The sequence below is a fragment of the Lissotriton vulgaris genome, chromosome 12, assembly GCF_964263255.1.
Source record: "Lissotriton vulgaris chromosome 12, aLisVul1.2, whole genome shotgun sequence".
NCBI lineage: Eukaryota > Metazoa > Chordata > Amphibia > Caudata > Salamandridae > Lissotriton > Lissotriton vulgaris.
The window spans coordinates 527,109,769-527,137,005 of NC_141700.1; positions in this window are offsets into that span (position 1 = coordinate 527,109,769).

Below are 27,237 nucleotides of genomic sequence, written 5' to 3' on the forward strand. Positions count from 1 at the left end.
GAGATGCGTGAGGTTTGTCACCTCACCCGAGATGCGTGAGGTTTGGCACCTCACACGAGATGCGTGAGGTTTGGCACCTCACCCGAGATGCATGAGGTTCGGCACCTCACCCGAGATGCGTGAGGTTCGGCACCTCACCCAAGATGCGTGAGGTTCGGCACCTCACGCGAGATGCGTGAGGGTCGGCACCTCACGCGAGATGCGTGAGGGTCGGCACCTCACGCGAGATGCGTGAGGGTCGGCACCTCACGCGAGATGCGTGAGGGTCGGCACCTCACGCGAGATGCGTGTGGTTTGGCACCTCACGTGAGATTCGTGTGGTTCGGCACCTCACGCGAGATGCGTGAGGTTTCGCACGGGGCGTGCCTACAATGATGTCAGCGGCCGCGCCCAGGTCCCCGTGCTCACTATTCAGCGTCTTTTGGTGAAGGAGGAAGAGGATCTTGGGGCTCCGTTTCTCTGCGAGGCCAGCTTTCTTCTTTTGATCGGAGGAGAGTTCTGGGTGCCTGAAGACTGCTACAACGCTCGCTGAGCTGCAGGAGGAGTTTAGAATCTGCGGAGACTTCTCTTCTTGATGGGCTCCCGGTTAGGTTAGCTTTTGGGGGGATTACCTGTCGCTAACCCAGATTCAGAAGTAGAGTCAATCCATCAATCAGGAGTTTGTTAAAGCGCAACTACTCACCCGTAAGGGTCTCAAGGCGCTAGGGGTGGGGGGGTGCAGGTTCCATTCCATCAAGGAGGGGGTCTTTCGAAGAGCCAGGTTTTGAGTTTCTTGAGAAGATGGGGAGCGATGTTGTCTGTCTGAGGTGGAGCGGAAGGGCGTTCCATGCTTTGGCCGCGAGGAAGGAGAAGGAGCGGCCTCCCGATCTGGTCTTTCTGGTGCGGGGGACCACGGCGTAGGAGAGCTGGGCTGATCGTAGGGTCCTTTGGGGTGCCTGGAATTTGAGCCGGCTGTTCAGCTATGCTGGTCCGATGCTGTGGAGGGCCTTGTGTGCGTGGGTGAGCATCTTAAAGGTGATTCTCGCCTCGACGGGGAGCCAGTGGAGTGTGTGCAGGTGCTGGGAGATGTGGCAGTGTTTTGGCAGGTTGAGGACCAGTCTTGCGGCGGCGTTCTGGACGTTCTGTAGCTTGCGGATGAGGTTTTTGTTTATTCCGGCGTAGAGTGCGTTGCCGTAGTAGAGTCTGCTGGTGATCAGGGCATGAGTGACTGTCTTTCGGTGTTCGAGGGGGATCCATTTGAAGGTCTTACGAAGGAGGCGGAGGGTGTGGAAGCAGGAAGATGAGACAGAGTTGATCTGGCGGTCCATTTTGAGCTCGGAGTCCAGGATGATTCCCAGGTTTCGGGCGTGGTCTGTGGGGGTTGGCGGGTTTCCGAGGGCGGTGGGCCACCAGGTGTCGCTCCATGCGTCGGGGTTTGGGCCCATGATGAGTACTTCTGTTTGTTGGTGTTTAGTTGTAGGCAGCTGTTTTTTATCCATTTGGCGACGGCTTCCATGCCTTCTCGAAAGTTGCGTCTGGCGGTGTTGGGCTCGTTGGATAGGGAGAGGATGAGCTGGGTGTCGTCTGCGTATGACACGATGTTGAGTCCGTAGGTTCTGACGATGGGGGCAAGTGGAGCCATGTAGACGTTGAAGAGCGTCGGGCTGAGGGAGGAGCCCTGGGGGACTCCGCAGGTGGTAGGTGTGGGGTCTGAGACGAAAGGGGGGAGTCTGACCCGTTGCTTCCTGCCGGAGAGGAAGGAGCAGATCCAGTCGAGAGCCTTGTCCTGGATTCCTGCGTCGTAGAGTCTGCGTATTAGGGTGCGGTGGGAGACTGTGTCGAACGCCGCTGATAGGTCTAGGAGGATGAGGGCTACTGTTTCTCCTTTGTCCAGTTTAGTGCGGATGTCTGTTGCGGCGAGGAGGGCGGTTTCCGTACTGTGGTTTTTTCTGAAGCCGGATTGGGAGGAGTCGAGGATGTTGTGTTCTTCAATGAATGTGGCGAGTTGGCTGTTGATGGCTTTCTCGATGACTTTCGCTTGGAAAGGGAGAAGGGAGATGGGTCTGTAGTTTTTGAGGTCGGTGGGGTCCGCTGAGGGTTTCTTTAGGAGGGGGTTGACCTCGACGTGTTTCCAGTCGTCGGGGAACGAGGCGGTCGCCAGGGAGCTGTTGATGGTGTGGTGGAGCATGGGTGCGATGGTATCGGCGGCTCTGTTGAAGATGTGGTGGGGGCAGGGGTCCGTGGGGGCCCCTGAGTGTATTGACTTCATTGTCTTCAGTGTGTCTTCGATGGTGAGGGCTGTCCAGTCATCAATCGCTGGTTTCCGGGTGTCGGGGGTGGTTCGTGAGGGTTCAGTGTGTTGGTTGTCCTTGTCGAAGTTGTCGTAGATGCTCTTGATTTTGTGGTGGAAAAAGGTGCTGAGTTTGTCGCAGAGGTCTTGTGAGGGAGGGATGTCAGTAGACTCGCTGGTGGGTTGGGCGAACTCCTTGATGTAGCTGAAGAGTTCCTTGCTGTTGTGTGTGTGGGTGGAGATTCTGTCTTCAATCGCTTTTTCCTCGTTTCTCTGATGAGTTGATGGTGGGCGTTGGTGGCGGCTCTAAAGTTGTTGTGGGCTTCTGTGGATTTGGTGTTTCTCCAGGCCTTTTCGAGGCGGCGGCATGTGCCCCTGGACTCTCGAAGTTCGGTGGTAAACCATCTGGCTTTCTTGGCACGGGTATTGTTGTTTTTCTTGAGGGGGGCTATGGTGTTGGTGCTGTCCGAGATCCATCTATGCAGGGTTCGAGCTGCGGTGTTGGGGTCGTCGTTTTCCGCGATGGTTGGGGTGGAGTTGTTGAGTGAGGAGGTGAGCTGGTCGTTGGTGATTTTGGTCCAGTTTCTTTCTGGAAGCAGGTGCTGGTGTCTGTGGATGGTGTGTGTTCTGAAGGTGAAGTGGACGCAACGATAGTCGGTCCATGGGAGTTCGGTGGTGTGGCTGAAGGTGATGGAGTTTCCTGTAGTGAAGAGGGGGTCGAGGGTGTGTCCTGCTGAGTGCATAGGCTCTGTCACGATCTGGCAGAGTCCAATGTTGTGGAGGTTGTCCAGGAGGCATGTGGTGTTGGGGTCCAGTTGATTGTCAAGGTGGAAGTTGAGGTCTCCCAGCAGGGTGTAGTTGGTGGATGCGATGGCCTGCGGGGAGATAATGTCCGTGATGGAGTTGGCGAAGGGTCCGCGGGGTCCAGGGGGTCGGTAGATGAGGGTTCCTCGGAGGGCGGCTGTGGGGCTGGCCAGTATCTTGAAGTGAAGGTGTTCAATCAGTTTTGTGGACTCATCAGGGGGTGTGCTCAGGCGGAGGCTGGATTTGTGGACGATAGCGATTCCTCCTCCTGGGTGGGTGGGGCGGTCCTTCCTGGAGATCTTGTATCCTTGGGGGATGGCGATGGCGATGTCCGGTCCCGAGGTGGCGTTGGTCCAGGTTTCGGTGAAGAATGCTACATCCGGGGTGGTGCTGTTGAGGAGGTCCCAGATTTCTGTGGCGTGTTTGTGGAGGGATCGGACGTTGAGGAGGATGTATTGCAGGGTCTTCGGTTCGGTTGTATTCTTGGGGGCGGGTTGTGCTGGATCCGTGTTCTTGGCGGTGCTGCAGGTGTGCCGGCAGCGGTGACAGCTGAAGGATCCATGGGTGTCGGCTGGTGATGCTAGCTTGCAGTTGTTGTTGCAGCCTGGGTTGAGTGCGTGGAGTGCTGCTGGGTCGTAGCGTTGGCGAGGCGGAGGTCCAGTGTTCCTGGTGCTGGTCGCGGACGGGCACAGATGTGCTTGCCTTTGACGCGCCTTCGGTGCACCAGTGGCCGCCATTAAGTAGGGGTTGGGGAGGGCTGGACAGCTGGGAGGCGGGAGCGGGGAGAGGAGCTGGATTGGGCCGGTCGCGCTGGGGGGTGGGGAGGGGCCGCGGGGGCAGCAGCGGCGGGGAAAGGTAAAGGGAGGAAAGAAGGGATAAAGAAAAAAGGGAAAATAAGCAGAAATAAGGCACAAAAGAGCAGAGATGCAGAAAAGGGCAGAAAGGTGAAAGATGGAAAGGGTAGAAAAACGAGTGAAGGAGCAGAGGGAGAGAAAGGGAAAATGGGCAGAAATAGGGCACAAAAGAGCAGAGGTGCAGAAAGGTGAAAGATAGAAAGGGTAGAAAAACGAGTGAAGGAGCAGAGGGAGAGAAAGGGAAAATGAGCAGAAATAACGCACAAAAGAGCAGAGATGCAGAAAGGTAAAAGATAGAAAGGATAGAAAAACGAGTGAAGGAGCAAAGTGAGAGAAAGGAGACAGAGGTCCACCCTACAGGTAAGATTGCGAATCTTGTTAAAACCATTTCAGTGATTTATTAGGAACATTCAATTTGATTTTCAAGATCATTTACCTTATTCACGAGTGTGATTCTTGTTCAGTAGAAATTCTATGCATGCTTTCTCTAGCTCATTACCATATTCACGAGTGCGATTCTTGTTCTATAGTAGTTCCATGAATGTTTTTGGGAACACTTTTAAGTCACATAAAATAAGGAAATATAAGACACTGATTGTTTAGGTGATTGAAAACCTAGTCATAGAAAGACCTAAACTAAATTCTGCCGCTTATGCCTTTGAGCAGTTGACACTGAAGTGAAGTATTATTGCCACAATATAGCGGATCTAAGAAAGATCAACTAAGAGTCTGATTGTCTGAATAAACGCAAGCCACGAAGCTCTTAAGCTAGTTCCTGATTGAAGGACAGAATCTGATGTCCTAATTTACGTCGTTGTGCGAAGGAAAGTGCGTGTATTTTTGTTTGCAAGTAACTTTTCCTTTTCAGATCTCCTTCCCAGCTGTTCCCTTCCTAATTCCCTTTCCCCCTGCTTAATCACTTCAATACTCTGTGTAATCATTACAATCAGAGTTGGAGGTATTGAGAGGTGGGCCCCTTATATCATCACTCCAGACCCTGAGGAAGAAGCAACCTGACAGAATAGTGAGCCCACGAATAATATTCCTCCTGGTCTGAGAGTTTTGACATTATGGCCACCATGGATGATTTAATGAGGGTTATTGTTCAGATGCAAACAGATTTAACTGAAGCTAGGAATGCCACTGCAATGCTCTCTGATAAAGTAGATAGGATACAGCGATTAAGTACTCCGCTTCCTCCTCTCCGTTCTCTGCAGCATACAGACTGAGAGAAATGACGCTGTTGGGGCAGCCGTCCGAACCAATCGGTGCTGGCTGCGGTGGAGGGGAGGGAGGTTGCCTGCAGCCTTCCTGTTGACGAGAGCCCAGACCACGTCAGACGCATTCAAAATCCAGGACGGCGGGAGTCGGAAGTCTGCAGTCTCGGGAGTCAGCACGGAGAGCCAAGGTAAGTTTTATATAATATTTTATTATGTATTATCGCATATCGCAGACTTACATGACCATTGCGCGCTGCAGAATCTATTGCCGCATTGCTGTTTTAATTATTTTAAAATTAATCTACTTTACTGCGCGCTCGCGCTGTCGATCTTGGCGCTAGGCGCTACCTCTCTCATAGCGTGTTATTAGTACCACTCTTACCCGCACTATAATTGTGACCTCATTCCGCACTTTGCGGGAATTCGAGCGCTTCAGGGCACCTTAGGGCTCCTGGGGACTACGCGCTGCGGTGTTGGTAGCCGCCATCTTGGGTGAGTGAGGGAACCAGGGAGTGCCGAATTGCTGGCGCCATCTTCTTTGGGGGGTTAGTGATCGCACTACAGGACTCTGGCGTCTGGAAGTGCATAAAAGCAGAACTTCCCCATCGACAGGTCAGACTTACATGACGATTGCGAGCCGCAGAATCTATTGCCGCATTGCTGTTTTAATTATTTTAAAATTAATCTACTTTACTGCGCGCTCTCGCTGTCGATCTTGGCGCTAGGCGCTACCTCTCTCATAGCGTGTTATTAGTACTACTCTTACCCGCACTATAATTGTGACCTCATTTTGCACTTTGCGGGAATTCGAGCGCTTCAGGGCACCTTAGGGCTCCTGGGGACATCGCGCTGCGGTGTTGGTAGCCGCCATCTTGGGTGAGTGAGGGAACCAGGGAGTGCCGAATTGCTGGCGCCATCTTGGTTGGGGGGCTAGTGATCGCACTACAGGACTCTTGCGTATACGGCTATATATGATGGACGCCCCTAAAGCGCGCAGCGTAGGCGCGCAGCGGGCGCGCCGGCGGAGCGCCGGAGGTGCGCCAGAGGTAAGCCCGTTTGCGCCCGTTCGCGCACAGGACGCGCCGGGCGCCGAAAGTTCTGCCTCTCGGAACCAAGATGTAACTTCCTAATCTTATTCCCGCGATGAACTTTTACGCCTTAATCTCGGTTTACTCAGTAACCGAAAGTATAATATCACCAGTAAGCACCCAGTTGCCTTGTCCTGTGGCCTGTTGAATGTGAGATCTCTCATCAAACACTGTGAAGAAATTGCGTTACTTATTGAGTCTTACCATCTAGACGTACTCTTCATGACAGAGACTTGGACAACACCGACTAGCTCGGTGGAACTGGGGACAGCTTGTCCCCCTGGCTTCAAAATAATGCATAATCCCAGGGTGGGAGCCAGAGGAGGTGGAACTGGATTCATTTTTAGGCAGACTCTTGACGTCTCCCAGCTTATCATCAAGGCAATCGCTGGGTGCGAAACATTGGGTTTCTCCATCAAGGACCAAGGAGGCGTGCTATTCACGGGTCTACTATGTTATAGACCCCCGGCTAGCTCGTTATCTGCTGTACCGCTCATAGACTTAATATACGATCTCTCCCACTCCCACACAAAGTTGATGGTGTTAGGGGATTTCAATCTTTGGTCAGAGGGACCGACCAAGACGGCCTATGTAGAGCTGGTCCAAGCTTGTCATAATATTGAGCTACAACAACTGGTACTCTCCAAAACCCATTCAAAGGGCCATATTCTTGATCTACTTTTTGCTGACTCTTGTCGAACGGCTATACGTGACGTCCTGCCTCAGTGTTGGACGGATCACGCCCTCGTCCAGTTCTCCCTCTCGTGCACTAGTGCTCCATTAAAGAAAGGGAGTGTGGGGGGCACTAGAATGGGGAGACAATGGTCTAGACTCCTCAAACAAACGATCTTGCCCTCTCTGCTGCCAGATGGCTTTGTATTGGGAGCGAATGTGGACGTAAGTTACGAGACTCTCTGTCAGCGAATCTCGGCTTCTCTGGACTCTTTGGCCCCGCTGCCAAAAATCAAAGATAGGACTAAGATTGCTATGCCATGGTACTCGGAAGAACTTCGGCAGCTCAAGCTCCAATGTAAACAGGCTGAGCGGACCTGGAGGAAACAGTACCTGGAATCACATAGAGTCCTCTTCAAACAAGCACTGGTGTCCTATAAAATCCAGATCAAGCTTGCCAAAGCTAGATTCTTAGAAGAATCTTTGATGGCAGCTGTAAATAAATCTCAGGCCTTATTTAAGATCGTAAAGGACCTGGCCCATCCTGGCTGTACCAAAAATGTCATCCCGGCCTCTCAAGCTCTCTGTGATTCGCTAGCACAGGCCTTTGAGGATAAGATTGCCAACATCTTAAACAATCTTCCCTCGTCAACTGGCCGTGCTGTGCACGATTCCATCTCGTTTGAGAATAGGAAGGAGTGTACTAAATCAGGTGAGCTGAGGAACTTTCCTCTACCATCTTTTGAGGACTTCTGCTCTTTGGCTGACGGGGTGTCCTCTGGCTCACCTTCTGATCCTCTTCCACCCAAATTCTGGAAACTTTTTCGTGAAGAGCTGTTTCCCCCACTTTTTTCCATCTGTCGCCAGTCTCTCACTTCAGCACGGGTTCCAGATTGCTGGAAATTGGCGGTGGTCTCCCCACTGCATAAAAACGAGAATCTGGACCCCACATGCCCAGACAACTTTAGGCCCATCTCCCTCTTGCCATTCCCTATTAAAATTCTAGAGAAACTGGCCACAAAACATCTCTCCAACTTTCTTGAGACTACTGATTGTTTGGATGTGGCTCAGTTTGGGTTTAGACCGGCACATGGGACAGAGTCGGCATTGGTGACTGTTCTCGATGACCTTCGAACGCGTGCCGACCAGGGTCGAGCAGCCTTTTTAGTGCTGCTCGACATGTCGGCCGCGTTCGACACGGTCAGCCATGCAATCCTGATCAGGAGACTGACGGAGGCTGGGGTGTCGGGCTTGGCCCTTGAATGGCTGGTGTCATATCTCGATCAAAGGCACCAGGTAGTTGCCCTGCCACCCTTTAAATCCAACATCAGGAGGGTTGGTCAGGGAGTACCCAGGGCTCGGCCATCAGCCCCATTCTTTTCAATCTTTACCTCCGTCCCCTGATCACGCTGATTAAATCTTTTGGCATAACAGTCACCAACTACGCCAATGACACCCTACTTATCTTCTCGTTTGAGGGTAAGGACGGGGTGTCACAGGAGGTCTTCCATCGATGCATGAGCACCACGGCAGATTGGCTGGGTAACAACTCCCTACAATTTAACAGCTCGAAAACCAAGGTGCTACATTGCTCTATGGATCGGGCTCCCAGACCCCTACCACAGGGTTTTTGGCCTCCTGATTTCCAAGGTACTAGTCTGCCTGCCGAATCGGTTCGGAATTTGGGGGTAATGTTTAGTTCCGACTTACAGCTGGACACATCAGTGAACAAAACGGTGGCCACTTGTATGGCATTACTTGCTTCATTGCGAAAAATTCTACCCTTGCTCCCGGTACAGGCCAGACCAGAGGTAGTGCGGAGCATAATTTTAAGTCGTCTCGACTACTGCAACGCACTGCTGCTGGGGGCACCAGTTACTCTGCTAGGAAAACTCCAACGAGTACAGAATTTTGCTGCCAAACTGGCACTCTCACGACGCCGCCTGGACTCTTCTGCCAAGGCACTAAGGGACCTCCATTGGTTGCCAATCTCTCAACGGGTGAACTTCAAAGCTTTGTGTTTGGTTTTTAGGGCTCTACACGGACAAGACCCGTCTCCTCTGCAGGACCTTTTCTCATGGTACATCCCTCCAAGACCACTCCGGTCAGCCTCGGCTTACTTGGTGGTAGTACCCAAGTTTCTGAGGTCCCGGATGGGTGGTCGGTCCTTCAGGTTTACCGCAGCGCGGCTGTGGAATTCTCTACCGCTAGGCCTGAGGGGCCTGGAAGATTTTTCTTCCTTTAAAAAAGCATTAAAGACCCATCTGTTCCCCAGAACAATGTAAATAGATTGGAAGCTGGAAACATCATGTATTGTGTCATAACAGTCTAAGCACCAGGATGCCCGTCGGGTGACAGTTATAGCGCTATAAAAGAACGCCTATACATACATACATACATACATATCGCATGTAAATTATACTTAGGTATTTAAATGTTGCCTGTCTCTGCCGGCTTCGGAGTGAGGGGGATTTCGTTAAGGAGGCGGGTTTCAGAGGGGTGAAGAAGAAGCTCTCTAGTCTGGGGGTTGAGGTGGTTTGTGTTGCGCCACGCGCCGGGTCTCCTTTACCCTGTCACCTGGGATGCTCAGCTCATGCATGCCTCCTTGTGCGCCGGCTCGGGTCCGTTGGCAGTGGCGTGCAGGTGCTTGGTGCCTCTATGGATGCTCTGAGCTCTTCTTGCGGCTGCGTTTGGCAACCCGTGCCTGACTGTGATGGGGCAGGTGGGACTGCGATGTCGCCGTGCCACCTGCCCTTGCTCTGGGAAGAGATGGTCCTGTGCAGTGAGAGCGCTCACCCCTGATTCTTGGTTTCCCGTTCCGACTTCCTTCCCATGTGGTGAGTGCCATTGTGCATGTGCATACATAATAATTAAAAATGAAAACAATATAACATCGAATAAACTCTGAAGACTGTACATTGTTGGCACGTTCCTTGGGTTGCCTTAAATAAGGACCTCTGTGACTGTGTGTAAATGAGTTGTAACATTTAACCCAATTCAGCTGAAAATACAGTCATGCTTTGCATTCTGTATAAAAGTTCCGAGTAAATAAAGTGCGAGTTTCTCTCATCCGTTTGTGGCAGTAGTTTGTATGTTTGTTTCCATCTCATCATAGTGCCAGTAAGCAGGCACAAACGCGTGTCTCGTTAATTCACTGACACAAGAGAACTGGCGTTCCCCTGCACACCGAACAAGTAGGGACATCAGAGGAGTGACTGGCCTCTGACTAGACACAAACTTGTCAGCACCAGCACCTTCGTCACTCGCCTGATTCACACAGTTTAGCTCAGTCATGCTGGTGCCAAATTGTATATTTGGGAGTGAGAGGATAAGGAGGGGCTGACGATCGACGGAGTGTTAAAAACAGTATCTGCGATAGGTTAAACATTAATTCAAATAAGTTTAAATGGCGTCACTGGAGTCAATTGAGAGGGCTGCTACGGTTTGCTTGGCGAGCACGTTATGTAAACAGCTCCGTGTGAGTGCACCTCCGACCCAGCAAGAACTCCCTCAGTTCGGAGTGACACTGGACCAACAGGGCAATTGGAGCCACTGGGGGTTGAGTCATGAGTTATTTATTGATAAATTCACTCGGAATACGTGGAACAGCCAGGGTCGGACTAGCACAGCAAATACATCTGGGCATTAAAATGAAAGTGGCCCTCATTAGCGTGTTTCAGCTGAAAAAAAAAGTATCCCACATTTTCAAATCTGGGCAGTTTTCATCGCATAAATTTACCCTGTATATGCATTTGCAAGGTATGGAATATACAATGCATTGGTGCCCGCTGCAGGCAAAATTTGCTGTAATACCTGTTTTGTGTTTTCATTCCATTTGAAGCTACTCATAAGCTAAGCCTCTAACACTGCATGATGGTTTCACGAAATGAATATTTTCTAAAATATGTGATCACTTTATGAACATGCTGAGTTCACTTTCACATAGCGCGCTGCATTAGTTTTGATGTGGGGTTGGTTTCTATTCTTTGTACGGTACTGTGTGGTGTTTGTTCCTGTATTTTTTTCTCCACCGCCAATTTTACGCCACACCAATTTCAAATGTCACCAGCCGCCACTGGTGACTCTGTCCGCAGATCGCAAACTATTACAGCTACGACAAGGGAATAGAGACCTTATTTCCTATTTGTCACATTTCAATAGGTTAATTGCAGAAACCTCGTGGCCTGAAGAAAAGAGGGCAGAACTCTTTTATCAAGGGTTAAAAGATGATCTGAAAGACGTTCTTGCGCAAATCGATCCTCAACCAACTACTTGTTCAGAGTTAGTCAATCTAACTTTACGTCTGGATCATAGACTGTCCGAAAGAAGAACTGACAGGAAAAAATATGATAAATCAAGTTGGAAGTTCGACAGTAAACCCAGAAATCAACTTAGTAGTTCAGAAACAACTACAGAACCAGTGGAAATCGGGACTCTTAGGCAACCATTGTCTAAAGATGAAAAAGATAATAGATGTAAAAATGGCCAATGTCTTTATTGTGGTGGAAAGGGACATTTCGTGAAAGATTGCACAATAAAACCTAAAGGTAAGACTGTGAGTGCTAACAAGTCTGTGGCTGTGACTACAACTGAGCAAACGTCGGGAAACTATTGTGCCCAAGATGTGTAGAAGGGGATCTCTTGGGAACCATCGCCTTCCCTTCAATAAATTCCTGTGTGTCCAACTACAAATCCCACTTCCGTTTGGCAGTACAAATTCAGTTGACATCAAAAATATACCAAATGAAAGTCCTAATAGACTCAGGCGCAACAGGGAATTTCGTAGATTTTGAAACAACTCAACGGTTACAAATTGCTTGTGAGAAAAAGGTCACTCCAGAAATTGTGCAAGCAGTAGATGGCAAAATGTTGTCTTTTTTTTAAAAAAAACCTTTATTTATGTAGCAATTAGGAACAGTACATCTCTTACTTATGGAACACAGACATACATGGTACAGATCTGCAATGGCTGGACAATACTGGGTGACTTTTCTAGCGGGCTAGGCATCAATGTCAATTCTCATTAGCACATCAATATTCACAATGCGTAACGTGCAGTAATACATCCATCCTAAAAACAGGTAGGGGCCAGCAATTATAACAATGATGTCATACTTGGTGCAGCATGTATCATAGCAGATCACTTAGTCCACGTGATATCATCAGGTCGTTAGGGAACACAAAACAGTCCTCAGCGGACACTCCTGCACATTCAGATCAGAAGCGACCCATTTCCCAGCAGGGCAGGCAGAGCCCCTCATCTCCATTATATGAAGGGCCCAGTCTCATATCCCAATGGTGTGTATAGATCACAGTGTTGTACACCCAGCTATTTTTGGTATGTGGATCAGTCAATGTGCTTGATTATGACAACATTTTACCATCTAAAAACGCCGACAAGGGGTAGCCCACCTGCGCCCTGATCTACAACGTCTAAGGAACCTTCATTTTGCGGCTGCGCAGTGTAATGTGTTGCCAGTATGCCCCTTAGCGATCTCAGTATAGCCGCATAGCAGTAATAGGACTACTCCTGAGGGTCGTCAGCAGTACGGGCGAAGCCCCGCCCGCATCCCCAGTGGTTTACAACCTAATCCTTAGACAGCTCCCTGATCAGGATCCTCCCCTCAGACTATCATCATCAGAGCTCCCACTCTGGTTCGCTTGAGACAGCCAATAAAGCTGTAGCGGACCCCAGATGTCCTTAGGCCGACAGCGCACAGGCATAAGCTCAGCATAGATATTGTGTTGTTCCTGACAGTATGTCATATCTTCAATCCACTCCTTAAACTTCGGAGCCCTGCCCCTCCCCCATCTGCAAGCCACTCTCCTTTTTGCCAATAAGAGCTCAACATCCACAAATCTACGAGATGCTTTAGGGACATCTTTAGTATAGCCCAGTATCATCGTGATGGGGTCCAGTGGGACCACTCCGTCAGTCAAGACCTGAAGCGCCGCGTGCACCTGAGTCCAGTACTCCTGAACCGCTCTACATTCCCAAGCAAGGTGGAGAAATCCCGCTCCTTCTGCACGGCAACGAGCACACCTGTCGTTATCCTCTAAGTGTAGCTTTAGTTTCCTAACCGGTGTAAAATAAAATCTCTGCACAAATTTGTAATGGATAATTTTGAGCCTGCAGTTAGACAAGATGTTCGCCGTGACGGAGCAGCAATATTGCCACTGTTCGTCAGTTATGTCAGTACCCAGTTCCGAACTCCAACTGGCACGCGCTCGGGGTGTGGCAGACACTCTTTGCGATCTGATGTTATTGTACAGCTTCGACACCAAGTGTCGGCCATCCAATATCAGTAGCACATGCAGGGGCAAGACCACTCCTGGCTCATCCGGAAAGTGCGGAAGGATCTCCCGCATCCCCTGTCGACGTCTAATGAAATAGAAAATCTCCAGCGGCGTCGGGGATCCACTCTGAAATATCTGGTCTTTAGTGCGGAACTGCCCATTGATGAACATATCACCCCACGTGTTCAAGTTGATGCGTTTACACATTGAACGGAAGCCAGGTTCCTGTAACAGGGACAATCGTGGGTGGTATGTGAGTGGCATGGCCGGCGAGTACAGCAAAGGAGCGTCGAGTGCCCTTACCACTCTCCGCCAGGCGTCTGCAGTACACGTAACTGTGGTAGCTGGTGTCTCAATGTCTCCTGCTCTGCCCTGCAGCATACCATTGAGCAGGAGGGGGTGCACAATCCATTCCTCAGCTGCAACTTGTGGCATGAAGGGCTCAGGATGAATCCAGTGGTATGCATGTTGCGTCTGCGCGCTCAAGTAATAAGTTTCAAAATCTGGCACGTCAAACCCGCCTCTGTCATAAGGCTGCGTCAGGGTGGACCAAGTTAGCCGTGGCTGTTTACCCCCCCAGAACAGTCGCAGTCGTTCTGACCGTAATCTCTTAAAGAAATATGAGCCCGGGTAGTAGGGACATTTTGAAAGATATATAAGAAACGGGGGAGCACCACCATCTTTATCAACGAGGCCCTGCCTGCCATTGAGAGTGGCAAGGACATCCATCGTGTTACATTATCGGTCAGTTGAGAGATAGCCACTCCATAGTTAAGTCTAATCGTTTCCTCTCTATTGAGCGAGATCGTAATGCCCAAATAGCGTAGGTCTGTGCTGCACCACTCTAGGGGGAAGTCTAATTTGAAGTGTTGCACTGCCGCCGTTAGGGGTAAAATTGTGATTTTTTCCAATTAATGTGTATTCCGGAAAGCCTGCCAAAGACAAGGAATTCCCTCAGCAATGGGTTGAGATTCTGTTGTGGGTCCTTCACATAAAGCGTTACATCATCAGCGTAAAGCGATATCCCTATCTGCCTTTGGAAGCAGTTGAATGCGCTAAGTTTATGCAGCTGCCGAATCCGACACGCCAATGGCTCAATTGATATGGCAAACAGGAGGGGGGACAGAGGGCATCCCTGCCTGGTCCCCCTCGTGATCGGCATTTGGGAGGATAGCACCCCATTAATGACAACTCTAGCCACCGGTGCAGTGTATAACAGCTCCACCAATGCGATGAATATCTTAGGAAACCCCATCCTGCACAGTATGGCCATGAGGTACTTCCATTCCACCGAATCAAACGCCTTAGTGGCATCAAGAAATATCGCAGCAACCGGTATCTCTGGGGCTATGGTGGTGATGAGCGAAAACATTGTGCGAAGATTGTGCGACGTGGCCCGTCCCGGCACAAAGCCAGCCTGGTCCGGGAGCACTAATGTGGTCATGAGTAGCGACAACCTAGCCGCCAACACTTTCGCCAGTATCTTTGCGTCACAGTTAAGGAGAGATTGGGGTCTGTAAGAATCAGTGTCTAAAGGGTCCTTGCCTGGTTTGAAAAGAGAAGTAATCGCCACCTCTCTCATCGACCCCGGCAGTCTCCCCACCTCCAACGATTCCTCAAAAACTTCCTTGAGTACTGGCGCCATCGTGTCCACATAACACTTTTAAAATTCAGCCGGGAGGCCGTCTAGCCCTGCCGCTTTGCCATTGCTCAAGGACAGGATGGCATCCCGTATTTCCTCAACCTCTAGAGGACCCCCAAGAAAGGCTCGATGGCCGTCTGTGAGCCAGCAGAGTGCAATGTCATTCAGAAAGTCCCCAAATTCCACGTCGCCCTCTTGCTGTGTGGAGTACAGTTGCAGGTAGTGCTGTAGGAAAGTCTCCTGTATCCCCCCAGTGTCCTGACATCTCTTACCCTCCTTAGTGGTGATTTCTAGGATATGAGTGCTAAATCGCTGGTGTCTCGTGATGGCAGCTAGAACTTTACCCGATCGCTCACCTTCACAATACCTCCTGGCTGTCCAGTATTTACCTCTGAATTTCACTTCCCTGGCTGCCTCCTCCTCAAACTTCGACAGCTTCTCCCTGAATGCCTGCTTCAGTGCCGGGTCATCGCCCGCAACCATTCTATCCTCGAGTGCCTTAAGTTCCGACTCCAATCTGGCCAGTGTGTGTACTATGTCCCTCAGCACCCCACAGCTTTTAGCGATTGTGACCCCTCTTATAGTGACCTTAAATGCCTCCCAGATCACCTCCACGCTATACACCGATCCCTTGTTTCTGGGAAAAAGGCCTCTATTTCTTCGCCAAGCTCCAATTTAAAGACTGAATCTAGTAGAGCCGATGGGAACAGACGCCAAGGTGGACGAACCCTATTCAACCCCGGCATAGCTAGTGTAATCAGAACTGGGCAGTGGTCCGAGTAGGTCCTCGGCAAATATTCCACCTTGTGTAGTCCTCTCCCAAGCCCCCGCGATACAAAGCAGTAATCAAGACGTGCCGAAGTTTGCGCATGCGCTGTGAAATGTGTGCCCTCTCTGCTCTCAGGATGTGTAAACCTCCAGCTGTCTAGCTGGCCCGCTTCAAGGAGTATACCCTGCAGCGTATCTCGCGCTTGGACATTATACTGACCGCTCCCGTCTGATCTGTCTGCACCCGGTCTAAGTGCAAGGTGGAAATCTCCACCCCAGATGATATGTGTGGCATCAATTTCGAGTCTGTGCCCCCAAAGTGTCGTGAAAAACCCTGGTGTATCAACGTTGGGTGCATAACAGTTCACTATTATCACAACATCCGTACCCAGCCTCCCCCACAAAACCACGTATCTCCCCTCGACATCCAACTTCACCCCTAGTTCCTGAAATGCAAGCGATTTCTTAATCAATACTGCAGTCCCTCTAGCATATGTAGAGTACGATGAGAATTTCCTAATGAGGGCCCACTTACTGGCAAACCGGGGTTCACTCCGCGGACGGAGATGAGTTTCCTGCAATAAGGCTATTTGCACCTGATGTCGATCCAGATATGCAAGCACATTCCTACACTTCCTTGCGTCATTGAGGCCCCGCACATTCCAAGATATCACTGATATTCTACCCAATGCACTATCACCCATCACACACAATGCGAATCAAACTAGCCAGCCCTTGTAGGCGCCCAGCCCACCAGTCGTCCACAGCACACACCAGCCGCCATGTAACATGTAGCTCTCGCAATTTCCTTTCTTTACCCCAGCATGATCCCTGAAAATCGTCCCTCCCAGTCTCTCCATTTGTAACTCTCGCAAGCAAACAGAACTGGAGCAAAAGTGCCTCATAAAGAGACAGCTCCCTTGCCTCCCCCCACCAATAACAGCCCAACATCCACATACCCAGCCCTCCCACCTCCCACTGAAGCAACCCCAACTTGCCAGCAATCCAACCCCACCCCCCGCCCTCAGATCCCACTTTCGGAAAGAACAACAAACAGTGAGGGGAACTCCCTTCGGGGGACATCCAAGGTGCGCACCTACTGACCCCCACAACTCCATCCTGCCCCCCAGGACTCATAAGGGAACAGTTAGAGAGGAGGGGCGGTGCCTGGCAGGTATCACCTCCTGCAGTGCCATACCCGTCCGTGGCATTCCAGTCTCTCATGGCTCCCCCTGACGTAGAAGATCCTCAGTATGGTCAAACTGAGTGTGCTGATGCATCACCAGTCTAGTACAGTCTGTTATTATAAATCATCTATCTTCATTTTCCGCTGGATGACTCTCAGCTTCATCCTCGTCAGCATTGCGCCGCCCCCTCCAGCTCGCCTCAGTTTCTTTATGTAGTCCTCCACTTGTTGCGGAGTCGTGAAAAAGTGTTGCTTGCCCTGATGAGTGACCCTGAGTTTGGCCGGATAGAGGAGGGCATAGTCTATCTGCATATCTCTAAGCTTTTTCTTGACGTCGAGGAACTTCCTACGTTGCTCCTGCACAACGGGGGTGAAATCCGGGTATATTGAAAAATTCACTCCATCGCATGACAAGTGTCTATTCGCCCGTGCCGCTCGAAGTGCAGTGTCGCGATCTCGGTAGTTGAGAAGGCGGGCAATTATAGGTCGCAGCGTGGCTCCTGGCTTGGGGCGCGGACCAAGGGATCGATGTGCTCTCTCAACAATGAATTGGCTGGAGAATGCGTCCTTTCCCACCGCCGCCAAAAGGATTTTCTCAACGTAGTCCTCCATGCGACCGGTGTTGGTCGATTCCGGCACACCAAGGACTCGTATGTTGTTGCGCCGACTGCGCGCCTCAAACTCCTCATTTTTTGCGGCGATTACCCTCAGTACGTTGTCCATCCGCGACAGACGAGTTTCATGGGACGCAGTTGTGTCTTCAGTCCCCGATATGCGCCTCTCCGCCTCGACCAGGCGCTCCTCATGTACTTTTATCTTTTGAGCGACAGCATCCATCCTAGAAGATAGGCGGTCTACCTTATCGACTATGGTGGCGAAGCCTTGTCTCATCTCCTCCATCATTAACCGCATCTCCGGGGATGGCGACGTGGTAGAGCTGGCTGGAGTAGCGGGACCATGCGCTCCTCCGCTCTCAGCTGTGTTGCGTGTGACTTTCTTTACAGCGGCCGATTCAAAGGACAGTTTCGGCTGCTTATTATCTTGTTTCCCCATGGCGCCCCTTTTATAGGGACTAGAGGCCGCCGGTGAGTCACGACTGGTGCGATCCTCCCTACTAGGTGAAGGTCCTTTGAGCATTGACACCCTGCGCGGTCTCAGGTCCAAGCGCAGTCTCGAGTTAAGCAGCGAGCCAAAAGTTCCAGTGTACAGGGCTGATTTGTATGCGGTGTTCTCAAGGTGCACCAACAGTGGCCAATTGTACGGCAGCATGAGCAATCTCTTCAGTGACCCTAGGTCGTGTCGCAGAATGACTGCGGTAGCCCAGCGTGTATAGCGCTTCCAAGGTCAGGAAGGAATCAGAGGCAGGCCCCCGATGCAACCACTCATTGTCGGCCGGACCTGCAGCGTGGAGCCACTGCACGCGGCCAGGAGGGGCGCCGGGAAACGGTAGCACCCTCCCCAGCCCCAACCTGTCACCAATGTCAGTTCAGCGTGTGGAGGTCACTCACCGCGCAAGATGCCAGTAATCCGTGGTGGTCCGCAGGTCACTCCCGCCAGCAGCCCCAGCGTATCACGCCGCAGCAGTCACGATCGCCCTGTTGCGCCAGTCACTCCGATGAGCCACATCCCAATCGATATCTCTCTGGCCTCAATATAGTAGTCCTCTCCTCACTGTGCAAGTGGCCGGCCCCTTCCAGTGTACACACAGTTAATGGCAGGGCACAGCAGCCAGCTCCACGCGTGAAAGCGGCCCTCCAGAGAGTAATACCACCATCGCCTGTATAGTCAGCAAGGGCCTGCCTCCCCAGCGCAGCAGTGTGTGTCCTCCTCCCCTCCACGGCTCAATCTGGAAGATGCGTGCAGATCCGACTGTGGAGCCACCCCAGTGCCAAGCCCTCCCAGGGCCTCAATCATTCAGCAGGGGACCGTCAACGCGGGCCCCCCGCACACGTTGTCGGTGCAGGGAAGTGCGGGTCGCACTCCCTGGGTCTGTCTCCCGCCTCGGTCTCCGGCAGAGAGAGGTCAGAAGGTCCCGTTCCGCAATGCTGCACCACCAGGCCTGCAGCGCAGGCCTGCAAGCCTCTCTCTCCCCCCCGGGAGGCTCAGGCTAGGTGTCCTTCCCCCGCGTGATGAGGGGGTGCAGGGTGTGCTAGCAGCGGGGGGGGGGGTGAGCCATACCTCTTGGCGATCCTCAGTCTCTCGGGCGGCCGCCGCCGTACAGGTTCACCGCGGGCGCCTTCACGGCCCTTCCTCTCGTGGCACGCCCCGGTCTCGCGTGAATGTCCGCCCGGCCAGGCGCAGCAGCAGGCTCCAGAGGTAGGATGCGGTCAACCTTCGAGCAGCGCTAATTCCGCCATGCAGCCGCGCAGAGGCTCAAAATTCACACCGAGGCCTCTTCATACCTCGGTGCACACTCGTGCCAAGTTTTAGACGAGTAGCTGCAGGTTAGGAGGATAAATGTAGGATTTTTATAACCAGGCGGCTGGAGCCTCACAGGAGTGCGGCCATTCAGCTCGTGCGCCCTCTAGCGCCGGCAAAATGTTGTCTGGAGGCCCTGTTACCATGCAAACCTCTAAAATTCAGATGTTCTGCATAGATACAAATAGCCAACAGCATAAAGAGGAAGTTCATTTCGATGTAATCCAAGCCCCACAATATGGCTTTATTTTAGGAATGCCTTGGCTTTGCTTGCATAACCCTTTAATAGATTGGCAAAAAAGGGAACTTGTTTTTCTTTCTCAATATTTTCACTCCACATGTTTAACACCTTGGGTGCTTGAGAGATTCCCCTCCTGTGCTGCATTCCCTGAATCCCCATTGTTCATGATGAGCTCAGCTCGTCATGAGCACAGCTCAACCGTGCCTCATGACGAGCTCAGCTCGTCATGAGCAGCGAAGGGGTTAAAGACCAAAGAATCTACAACGGGACAAATTGCAACCACGGAAGAGAAAGAAACCGCGCTACCAACTCCCTATGAGGAATTTAAAGAAGTCTTCAGTGAAGCAAAAGCAGCGACCCTCCCTCCTCATTGGTCATACGACTGTCAAATTGATCTTGTGCCTGGTTCATGTGTGCCTAACTGTCGGATATATGAATTATCAGAAAAAGAAAACCAACATTTGAGACAATATCTTGATCAGTACTTGGAAAACGGATTTATACGCACATAAATCACCTGCGGCCTCTCCGTTGTTTTTTTATTCCTAAGGCAAATGGGAAATTAAGAACTTGTATTGATTTATAGAGCATTGAATAAGATCACAATAAAGAACAAGTACCCCCTTCTATTGATTCCAGTTCTTTTGGACCAGGTGAAGACCGCTGTGATCTACACCAAATTAAATCTTCGAGGTGCATATCATTTGGTGCGCATTCGTAATGGTGACGAATGGAAAACGGCGTCTAAAACCAGATATGGGGGGGCGTGGCCAAGATGGCGGTGTGAGCGGACGTGTCTCCGAGAACTCCCACCGCCAGCCGTCTTTATAGCACCATTGCAGCGCTTCAATCCCCCATCAGTGGGCCCCGTCGGAGAGCGCTTACAGCCGGGAGAGGTCTGCTCCTGGAGGAGAGAACCGAACGACGCTGGGGCCACCCGGAACAGAGGGAGAAGTGCCGCTGTGAGCGAGACCGGGTTGGGCCTAGCGGAGAGGAGCCGCGGGGCGTGGCCTTGGGCCCCGGCAAAGCAGTCCGACTGGGTGGCGCCAGACTACGCGAGAGCCGACGCCTGAGCGGAGGGTCCGGCCCGCGCGTTGACAGCGCGAGGCCCCTGGGACGACACTGTCCGGGGGCTACTGCGGACCCGCGAGCACACGGTTGCGGTGGTGGCGGCAGAGACAGATCTCTGACGGCGGCCGGGCTGGCAGCCAGGCGAAGTGGGCCCGACCGCGGATCACGGCGGATGGAACACAGAACCCGAGCCCCAGGGACTGAGGTGAGGAGCAGCGGGGAGGAATCGTACCCGAGTAGCGGCTGAGAGTGTCGGCGCGTCGACCAGGCCCAGAGGGTTTCGGAAGCGCCGAGGTAGAGCCCACAGGGGGAATCGAACGGAAGCGCCTGATTCGCCCTGGAGTTTGCTTCCGCCATTTTGAGCCACTCGCTGGTCGGGGCTGCCCCTTGTGTGGCATCCTAGAAACCCTGCTAGGCCCCAAGACTGCGAGCAGAACACGGAGGCGCTCGGTGGGCAAATAGAGGCCAGTGCCTGGACAGGAGCGACCGGATACCAGTGACTGGTGTCCTGGTCCAGCTGCAGACACCCTGGAGTTTGGGCAGTGACAGAGTGTAGTCTCCTCGGCACCGGAGCGGGGAAAGACGGGCTCCTGGCGCAGCCCTAGGTGAGCTCCCCTGAATACCGGACCGACCCGTTGAACTTTCTTGCACCCTCGTTGCCGGAACCCACGCCTTCAAGCAGCACTGGTGGTGTCCGGGCCGGGGAGGCCCTGAGTGACATGTCCTCGGGGAGAATCCAGAAGGACAGGACTATTAAGGATCTATTCACTCCCAGCACAATGGGGAAGCGGACGGACACCGCCACATCCAGCCAACGGACCGGCACGGAAAAGAAGACCACTGACTCTCCACCCTCGGGAAAGGCGGACATTGAGTAGACTATCACAAAGACCTTTCTAGAATCCCTCTTCGCTGGCCTGCGAGAGGACATCCACGCGTTGAAGAGGGAACTACAGGAGGAAATACGGGAAGTCCGACGCGACACTGACGCCATAGGAGAAAGAGTGGCGGACCTAGAGACCAAATGCGATGGGCGAGATGTAGAAATAGAGGCGCTGCGGCAAGAAATAGTCCGTATTCACGACCAACAGGTGGACCTCCAGTCTCACGCCGAGGACCTGGAGAACCGCTCCTGGCGGCACAACATCAGGATTCGGGGAGTGAAGCAGGCTCCCAACACAGACGACCTCTTCCATTTCACCCAAGGCCTCTTCAACCACATCCTGGGCCGACCGGCGGACTCAACGCTTCGGTTGGACAGAGCCCATAGGATGGGCCCGCCCAGGGCGGCCTCGTCCCAACCGGCCGACATCTTGGTCTGCGTGCAGGACTTCCGCACGAAGGAGGAGATCCTTAGCAAAGCGCGCCAGATGGGAACCATCTCATATGGTGCCCACTCGCCGACTCTATATCAGGACCTCGCCTCCATCACCCTGGAGAAACGACGGTCATTCCGACCGATCACGGCAGAACTGCGACGCGACATCCCATATAGCTGGGGTCACCCCTTTCGCCTGGTGTTTAAGCTGGACAACAAGGTTCACCAGTTGCGGTCTTTCAGGGATGCATGCAAATTGCTATGCCTCGAGGAACCGACGGAGGATGACGATCAGCCTGGAGGGGGAGCAAATGGCACGGACGGCCCTGGGCAGTGGAAACAGCAACGGCGACGACAAAGACTGAGGCGCCCGGCCGCGCAAGAGATCGAAGATGGTCGCCGTGCTGCGGTAGAAACCGTAGCGCTGGGACTGGCAACCTCCGACAGCGGATAACCAACGATGAGGTGGCACGAGAGCTTTTGATGAGTGTAGGAGAGTAGGGTCTGCAATCCTATGATCACCCAGATTTTTTGCTTTTGTTTCACTGGTTTACGACTTTCTCTGGCTGTGGGCCTGCCAATCAGACCCACAGCCTGGCTGTTCTCTCTCTAAATTACAACATGTACCCTAGGTGCATTTACCAATTGGTACTGGGCCACCTTATCAGACCCTGTAACTCAGGGCATAGGTGTACCCAGGGCTGCCAGGGGCTGCAGCATGTATTATGCCACCCCTGGCTGGCCTCCTAAATTTGACACAACTGGCTGCATGACAGCTGGGGCAAAGTCGTGTAATCACCCTTTGCTGTAGGTGTAGTATACCTATACCTAACCCTAAAATGGACACACAGATTCCTATCAGTCACTCCTATGGCAGGCCTTAACAATCCTGAAGGCAGAGTGCTTGGAATCGTGTGAGATGGTGCTCTGGCATGAGCTGAGCCTGTCTGCAGCTTGCGGAACCAAGTCCTAATAGCTGTTCCATGATATCGCATACCATATACTCTTAAGTGCATTATAATCCTCGCAGTTAAATGCTAACTTTGGTATTGCTTTATCAAAACATGTCGAGTAAGGTGTCATACGAATTGGAATACTAACCCCTCGCCAATTCTGGCGACGGGGTTAGCATTCCACCCTTCTAGAGGGACACGACATGTATGTAACTGTGAACCCCGGTTAAAGTTAAACGAAGCCTCAGCTCCACAAAATGGATGCTGCCACCACAGACACGAGTCTGACCCCCTGCAGCTGGGAGTCCTTCCAGCGAGGGGAGCCTGGACAAAGGGTTTCCTGTCAGGGGCGGTGCTAGCACCGTCCCAGACATGGTTTTGTGTATCCTGGGTAGGCAGGGCTTTTCAGGAAGGTGACTGCTGAGTGGCACCCCGGTGCTCACTACGCATAGGCCGGTCAGAACCAGTTCCAGGGGCACACCAGCCCCTGGCCTGGGGAAAGTCCGGCATGGCAGAGGGGTGTAACCACCCCCCTCCTGGTCCCACCCATAGGCAGGACCTAGTCACCGGGTCAGCCCCCTTTTTTAGTATAAAGATGGGAGCGGGCCCCCTGTTCAAATTAGATCATCTTTGGAATCAAGACACGACTTTCTTCGAAAGGACATCAAGATTTCTTCTTCAAGATTCTCCCTTGTGGCTAAGGAGTAGTCACCCTGCACCAAGCGGGCACCATCCTAAGAACACTGCGGTCTGCTGCAAGTCCTACTTCACGAATCCGACGACCCAGCTCGACGAGACCCGGCTTCCCTGGCACCTCTGACCTCTACTCACCTCTACAGCAAAGCTGAGAACTGTGAGTGCGACGAGACCTCGAGGGACCGACGATCGCCAAGACTGCGCAACTTCTTTGCAACAAGCCCACCGTGTGCTCCACTGGTGAGTGCTTTGGGGTCCGAGAAGCCCCAACCCTGAGCAGCTCCAGCACCGAAGATCAGCCCTCCAGCATCTCCTCGATCTGCGTGGGGCCCTTCTGCTTTTGCGTGCTCACGGCGCTGTGTGGCTACTAGCCGGCTGGCTTGTGGCCTTCTACACGACGCCCGACGACATCACTGCTGCTGGTCTGGTTGCTCCAGACTGGCCCTTGCTTCCTTCTTCAAGAGAGGCACCCCGGACCCTCCTGGTCCACTCCAGACGCCATTTTGAGTCCAAAGCGTGGGCTTAAATTTGCCAAGGCTTGTTGCCCAATCCTGGGTCCAGTGACGCCGACAGCTTCAATCTTCGTGGGACAGCTCGCTCCTCCATCCTGGTCGCCGACAACGCCTCCTGGTCCGTGAGATCTGCGAGCACAGCGTCACCCACTCACCTAGTCGAGGTGACTACCATCCGGTGCCCTCCTGGTGCCACCTGACTACTGGCTAGTAGTCTCGAACTTGGTCCCCTCTGCTTTCAGGTGTCATCTTCCTTCGATCCAGGCTTGGATCCATCGAACTTTCTTCTCTGGTCGCCTGCCAGCAACTTCTTTCTTCCAGGCTCCTGGTCCGTCTACGAGGATTCCCGACGTCTTTTGAGACCTATGCAGCTGCAGCCCCTGGGCTAGGTAACTTCGGCATTTCGGTGCCCCAGCATAGCCTCACTATCCAAGGGTCAGAATCCACTTTCGTTTTCCTCCTACCAGGTCGGGTTCGCCCGAGAACACTAACTTTGTCATTACTAGCTACTATAGACTTTGTCCCGCATCACGCGTGAGAGTGCACACTCTGCACCCGAGTCCCCTGGGTCTCCTAGAAGTAATCTGAAGATTCTATAGTCAAGATCTAGCGATTCAAAAGCCTGTTAGTACTGTATTTACCTGCTAGTAATTTCGCATTCCACTTTCAGAGTATATGGTTTTCCGCGCCCCTCGGGCATTTGTATATACTGTGCTAACTTAAGTATTTTCGTAAGAGTTTTGTTTTGTGCTTAGTACCCTGTCCTCATAAAGAGTACAGGGCTGTTGTGATTCTTAATAAATATCTTGTTTATTTTCATAACACTTGTGTGGTGTCCTTTCACTGGGTATTCAAGGGGTATATGTGTGGTATAACAGCTGGCTTAACACGCCCTCTCGAGTCTTTAGCCTTAGACTGCTCGTATCCACGCTACTAGGATAGCTGGTCTATAAGGTTGACTTACAAACAATCATCAATAAGGGTTGCTGGACTGATACATAGTGTTCACTAGAATAGTGAGCACTGCATATCAGGCCACCTTCTCACATTGGTGAGCAGCGGTTGGGATTTGAGCTTGCTGTTGTTTTACCACACGTATCCTAAGAATATCTTGTTGAAAGATCACATAAGTACTGTTAGGTACATATCACTAAGCTTAGAATACTCTGAGTTCTACTGAACCAGCTGTTGCAGCTCCTCAAGGCTTAGCACACCTTGGCTGCAACTCTTAGCAAGGGATCAGTAGGCAAACACATAGTGTAGGTAGGTGCATCACTTACACCACACTAGAAGCAGTATGTCAGACAAAGGAGGAAACTCTGAGTCTCCCCTTGTGTCAGTGGACCCTCCACAGGTCCTCCCTTCCAGATATACTGTGCTTAGCTTCCATGAGTTACGACAGGTGTGTACCTCTAGGAAGATAAAGCAGGGGTCCAACCCCACAACTTCCTTTCTGATTGGTCTCTTAGAGACTTATGATGCCAGAAAAGCTGAGAAACTTCTTAGCTCTTCTAATCCAGATGGAGGTATGCCTCCCCTTGAGGGAACCAGAGGAGACCCTGACCTAATCCACCTCTCAGCTGAGACTGAAGAGGGGGAGGAGGATGAGGATCCCTCTGGGGATGAGGCAGATAAGGGACAGGTAGAAGTCAGCAGACTAACCAGGTCCAACTTAAGCAGACATGAGATAAGTACTGGGGGACCCCTGGGACCACTCTCAGGTCAGCTTAACATTGGGAATGGACGAGCCAGATCTCTATCAAGAGGCTCTGGCAGATCCCTTCAAACCAATGGCTCTCACAACTCTTCTCAAAGAGGGATGACTTCCCCTCAGAGGAGAGTGTATGAAGCTAAAGAAAGGGCAGCCAATCTGAGGATTGAAAGGGAAGAACTTGCCCTGGCCAAAGAGAGGCTTGCCTTTGCTAGAGAGCAACATTCAAGTGGGGTAGTCCCCACTGGTGGCAGCATTGTACCTAGCAATAGGGAAAGGAGTTTTGACACAAAGCACCTGGGTAAGATAGTGCCCCCCTTTAAACAAGGGGATGACATCCACAAATGGATTACTGCTCTGGAGAGGGCCTGCACTGTGCAGGGTGTTCCCCAGACTCAGTGGGCAGCTATCTTGTGGCTCTCCTTTGAAGGAAAAGGTAGAGACAAGCTCCTCACTACTAGAGTGGAGGATGCTAACAATTACCAAATCTTGAAAAATACACTGATTGATGGGTTTGGCCTAACCACTGAGCAGTACAGGTTGCTGTTCAGGGATACCCAGAAAACTCAGTCTCAAGATTGGTCTGATTTTGTAGATTGTGCCACTAAGGCTTTGGAGGGCTGGTTGCTGGGCAGTAAGGTTACTGATTACACAGGATTGTATAATTTGATCATGAGAGAACAAATTTTAAACAATTGTCAGAACCAGTTGTTGCATCCGCATCTTGTTGACTCAGATCTGACCTCTCCCCAAGAATTGGGAAAGAAGGCAGACAGATGGTCAGAACAAGAGTTAAACAGAACCAGGGCCAGAATCAAGGTGGTCAGAAGAAAGCAGACCAGAAGGGTAAAGATTCTAAGGGGGAACAAAATGACCAGAAGTCTTCGACAGGTCCCCAACAACCCAAAGAGGGTGGGGGTCAGGCTCCCCAGAAGAAGAAAGAAGGCCAATCTAAAAGGTGGTGCCAATACTGCAAAAGTAAAACTCACTGGTTTAGTGAGTGCACCAAGAAAGGAGGAGGGCAGACTCCTGCCACTGCAGCCCCTAAGGCACCTGTGCCCCCTAGTACAGTCAGCAGTGGTAGTGCACCTCCCAAGGGTTTAGTAGGGTTAACCCTGGGTGCTGAGGGGAGTGACAACCTAGTTGGCACACTCACTCAGGCTGTCCTTGTTTGTACAGGGGATGTGGATATGTCCCCTGATATAAGTCCCAATACTTTGGGCAAATACAGACAGACACCTTTCATTAATGGAAAAATGGCTCAGGCCTATAGGGACACTTGTGCCAGTGTCACAATGGTGACACCTAACTTTGTGGACCCTGGACAAATCATGCCAGGTACAGAATTCCTGGTGACCAATGCAAGCAATGTCACTACCAATCACAGTATGGCAATTGTAGCTTTCTCCTGGGGAGGGGTAACTGGCCAAAAGAAGGTTGTAGTTAGTTCAGACCTCCCAGTGGATTGTTTGTTGGGCAATGATTTGGAGTCATCACAATGGTCAGAAGTGGAGCAG